We start from the raw sequence: 5,506 nt of genomic DNA on the forward strand, positions 1-5,506 counted from the left end.
CGGCAGCCCAGCCCCAGGTTGAGCTGTTGTTCAGCATCTTAGCTGTAGAGGGCAGTGTCACCGGCCCTCATATGTGGGATCCGAACCGGGGCCCTCTGACGTCCCAAGCCAGTTCTTAACCATCGTGCCACTGGCCAGCCCTCTTCTTCACTCTTCATCCTTTCCTGGCCTTTCTTATTTAAAAATAAATAGCAAAGTTAACATAATACTTTTTTTTCTTGCTAAATGTCTTATGAAAAGTTGCCCAAATGTAAGTCATAGCTGCCATCATCAAGCTAATTCTGCCATCCATTTGCTGTGTTACATGCTTTCTACTGCTTAATCTTCACAGTAACTTTGGCAATTAAGCATTATCTTCATTTTTAAAATGAAGAAACTGAAACTCAGAAAGAGTAACTTAATGGCCCAACATCAGACACATAATAGATGGTAGAAATGGATTTGAACTAAGCCCGTCTGATTTCCATGGCCATGCTCTCTGCGGCACACTGCACTGCTCCTCATATTTTGCTCTCTAAGCCCACCGTCCACCCCAGTGGGATAGAAAGAAGTGTGTGTGGGGACTTAGCATAGTTTAATTTTTGTTCGAGATAAGTTCATGAATAGCAAACCTATTCCTAAAGATTTTAACGTTGCAGTGAAGGATTCTTTTTCTTTTTGTTTTCAAGTTCAAACTTTGTAATTTACTCAAAAGTTTTTTACAATGATCTTACAATTTATGAAGACATTGAATCATGCACACTGTTTTAAAAGCCCAGTCATATAGGAAGGTTATGAATGATAAGGGTCCACCTCTGGGGTGCTCACCCCAAGTCCTACTCTCAGAGCAAGCTTTTTTTTTTTTTACTGTTTCTAATTCAGTTCTCCCCGTGGTTCCATCCACATCTCTAAATAACATGTTTACCCCTCTGTTTCTTGATTAATAACCTGTTGACTTGCAGTGAAGGATTCTAATGTTAATGACTCTCATGATTCCAACAATTCTTACTAAGCTAACAAGATATAATGAACTTTTCAGAATCAACTAAATGGCCTCTGTTTTATTGATTCCTACATTCTTTCATTCAACAAACATGAGAAACCTAAAATGTGTAAGGCGTTCAAACTGTGAGTTGTTTGCCGTTCTTCTTTTCTCAAAGGGCCCTAAAAAAAAAAAAAGAATTCTAGGATATCTCAAATACCAGAGAAGAGATTTTATCCTTCCTTTCAATATAGAAATTTCTAAAAAAAGCTGTGTGGTACTGGCAGTGCTTGGATAACCATCCATTGAGAAGTGTAAGGTAAAATTCCTACTTTTAGGGGAGGTTGAAGTTGTTAATGAGCCAGATGTTCTCTTTCATTCTGAGGTCCCCAGAGGTTGATGATATGCAAAAAAGAGAAGAGTTTATTTTAATATAACTCACTTTAAAATGGAAGTACTGTAAATGCTTCAAAGAAAGACACAGAGGTCACCAGACAAAGCCAGTTATCTCGAGTCCTCACGAGGTGTCGTTTAGTTGATTTACAAAGTCCCGTCCTAAGCTTTGTAGGCTCAGAAACTTAATTTTATTCATGCACTGAAGATGATGTCTTTCAAGAGTATGCCCACAATTACTGGTAAATAAATCATAATGTATAAATTTTGAGTGAAAAGTAAAACTACTCTACAGAATGTGGTTTACCGGGATCAGCACAAATGGGATGTTCTCGCCATATTTTCCCTTGGCTTCTACAAGACTGTACACTCATCGTTTTTCTCCTTCCTCCTAACTGATCATAAAATAATTGAACTTTTCAGTTTCTTTTTCCCCTTACATCCGTTTTCTGTTCTGTACTTATTTCTCTTGATAACTGCTACTTCCTGCCTTCATTTACTATATGCCAATGTTCCCAAGTTTGTATCTCTAAGCCAAAGTGTCCCTTTTAACACCTGCCTGCTTGACATCCGTACTTGGATGTCCCATTGTGAACTCATCAAGTTTCTTCTCAGAGTTCCCAGTTCCAATAAATGGCACACCACCTGCTCAGTGGCTCACATCACAAATCTAGGAGTCATCCCAGACCCTTCTCTCATTAACCAAGCATTCAAGCACCAGGCCCTATTGATTTGCTTCATGAATATTCATACACACCCTTTTTTAACGTTGTTAGGAAAATTTGCAAATAAGTAAAAGGGAAGAATGTCTTGGGGCGACAGATTCACTATCTTGACTGTGATGGTTTCATGGGTGCATACTACATCAGTGTTTATCAAATTGTACATTTTTTAAATGTGCAGTTTATTGTATGTCCATTGCACCTCAATAAAGATGTTTAAAAAGAAGACAGAGAAAAGGAAACAATCACTGGAGTGGCCCTGGGCGAGGCATACACACTGGGCTTCAGAGGGGAAGGCGCCCCCAGACATCGCAGCTGTGACCCTGCCTGCTCCCCACACTCCTTTTGAGTTACTGTCTACGTTCCTTAGTGGCCTTTTTTCTGTTCCTTCAACTTTCCCAGCTCTTCTCTCAGGACCTTCACCACAGCCTGCTTCCTCTGCCTAGAGTACTGAATCCTCCTCCTCAGACCACTCCTCATCCTTAGATTTCAGGCTCCCGCTAAGCACACGCCATATGAGAGAACTCAATTTTGATAGAAAATGTAATAGTTCTTAAAGCTTTTAAAACCACTGCCCTAGACAATACTAGAATGGGCTTTGCCATCCGACCCTCACTTTATAGGTTTCAGATTGATGGTCCTGACCCCACCCTTGCCATTACCACACTGTCTTTACCTGTGTTATTTCTTCTATGGTGTTTATATCCTATCTAGTCTGTTTTGGAAGCTTGTGACCTGCCTTCCAGGTGACTGTGCGTATCTCTGCTCTGATCCAGTACATGGTAATTTCATAGTTTCACTGGCAGAGGACTACATTTTTCTTACACGCCACAATTCCTTCACTCCTACCAGCTACACAAATTATATTTAATTTGTTTCCAACGTTGGTTAAAATATTACAGACTTCTAATGTTTTAACACCCCTTTTTTAAAAGGGAGATTGTATATGGCCTCGGGGATAGAAAAGACAGTCTGGGGAATATAATCAATAATGTTGTAAATATTTTTTTAGGAGGTCAGATGAACTCATGTCTTGTTAGGGAGACCACTTCATAGTCAGTGTAGAGGCCTGACCACCGCACTGTATTTCTGAAGCTGATATTGAATAATAATGTATGTCAACTATAATTACATATACATATAGTCACGGGACATGGAGTAAAGAGTGGGAATGGAGTCAATGAAATTGTAATAGATATGTATGATATCGGGGATGGGAGGACAGTTGATGGGGGAGGGTGGTTGTTTCTGTGCAAAGGGTGAAAAGGATAACTATTGCATTGTTCTGTACACCTGAAACTAACAATAAAAAAATAATAAAAATTTTTAAAAAATTAAAAGGGAGATTGTACCTTCTATCGTACCCAAGTCATTTAAATACAGTTGAAATGTTAAAGTCATTTTAATCAGCTGATAAACTATTTTTCAATAAGATTTATACAGATGTTGATATGATTTTCTTTGAATTCATATATATAGTCTTGAATGCATTTTTTAAATACCTGGATTTTATAACTTTTCAATATGTAAATACGTAATTCCTTAAATTTCTATTATGAGGCTTAGGGTTCTGCCCCTTCTTCACACACTCTGTACACACACACACACACACACACACACACACACACACACACACCTGTGCCACTCTATATTCCATTTCTGTTATATTTTCTTTAGCAACATCTGAAATGTTTATTTAATTTTTATTTGCTCACTCCCTGTTCCTCCTAAATAGAATACACATTCTGTAAAAGCACACAATTTTATCTAAAACTGCTATATTCCTAGCACCTAGCATAGTGCCTGGCCCAGAAAAATTGACCCTGAAATTTTCTTAAATGGTAGGAAGAAAGGAAGAACAATGACATTTGCTTTCTGATTTATTTTCATATTGAATTTTTGTTAGAAAATGCCTTAGTCCATCTGGGCTGCTGTAACAAAACACCATAATCTGGAAGGCTTATAAATGCCAGAAATTTGTTTCTCAATTCTGGAGGCTAGAAATCCAAGATCAAGGCACCAGCAGATTCAATGTCTGGTGAGGACCCCCTTCTTGGTTCATGGACAGCTGTGCCTTGTCCTCACGCAACAGAGAGGTTAGGAGCACTCTGAGTCTCTTTTATAGTCACAAATCTCATTCATGAGGGCTCCACCCTCATAACCCAGTCACCACCCAAAGGCACCCCCCCACCGCCTCCAAATACCAGCACATTGGGAATTAGGTTTCAGCTTATGAATTTGGGGGAAACAAACATTCCGTCTATAAAAGAAAATTTTAATAACTAATTAAATAACCTTTTCTCCCATGTTACACAGAAAAACAAGGTCGTTTTCCACTTCTGTATTTAACATCATTTTTTCTCCCTGATCTCTAAACAAGAGGTGTTTCTCCCTTCCAAGATTAACCCCCTTATACTTGTAGTCTTTTTTTTTTTAAGAAATATTACTGGGGAGCAGTGTGTTTTTCTAGGATCCATCAGCTCCAAGTCAAGTAGTTGTTTCGATCTAGGTGTGGAGGGCGCAGCTCCTTGGCCCATGTGAGAATCAAACCGGCAACCTTGGTGTTACAAGCCTGTGCTCCAACCCCCTGAGCTAACCTGCCGCCCCTACTTGTACTCTTTACCTTATATTGAGACCCATGAGTGGGCACGTGACAATCCAGGAAGAGTGTGCAGTGAGACATGCAGAAGGTCAGAGACAAAATCCCAACCAACACCAACATTTGAGGAAAGGACAATGGAAGAAGAAAATTAAAAGAGGCCCTCCTTCACTCTCATTTACGCCTTGCAATGTGGTTCCTCCCTGAAACCTCAAATTAAAACTCCTCTCTCAAAGGGCACTTGCCTCACCTCCTATTATTGAACATTTAAGCCTTTGTCTTTCACTACTTCCTGTCCACGTGCTCTTTTCCCTCTAGCCCGTTTGATAAAGCCATTCCTCAGTGTTTAATCATGAGCCCCATGGTTTGTTTCTTTTTTCTCTAGACTTCTTTGAGCATAGAAAGTATGAGAGGGAAAGACGTGCCGCCCCCTCACCTCCCTCCCACCTCCCCACCCCCATATTTTCCACAAGGATGAATGTTCCCCAATATCCCTGCATCTTTCCACTCCTGACTATCTGATTGGTACGTTTTGTTTACGGAACTAGGCTTATATAGCTTCTCCTCTTCCTTTCCTTTTTTTTTTTCCTACGGAAGAACCAGCCTATTCTATTCCCGGGACAATTCCATGTTCCTCTTGTTCTAAGTCATAGTTGTCACCGGGTGACTGAGAGGTTAAGTCTGAGACAGCAGGGGAGAGGGGCAGGATTAAGGCCGATTGGCCTTTACAGTAAACTGTTTTCTAATATAGCATTTATTAATAGGAAAGACAGGGCCGGCCAAGTGGCGCGATGGTTAAGAACTGGCTTGGGACTCCAGAGGGCCCTGGTT

Source organism: Hipposideros armiger, unplaced genomic scaffold, assembly GCF_001890085.2.
Source record: "Hipposideros armiger isolate ML-2016 unplaced genomic scaffold, ASM189008v1 scaffold_174, whole genome shotgun sequence".
NCBI lineage: Eukaryota > Metazoa > Chordata > Mammalia > Chiroptera > Hipposideridae > Hipposideros > Hipposideros armiger.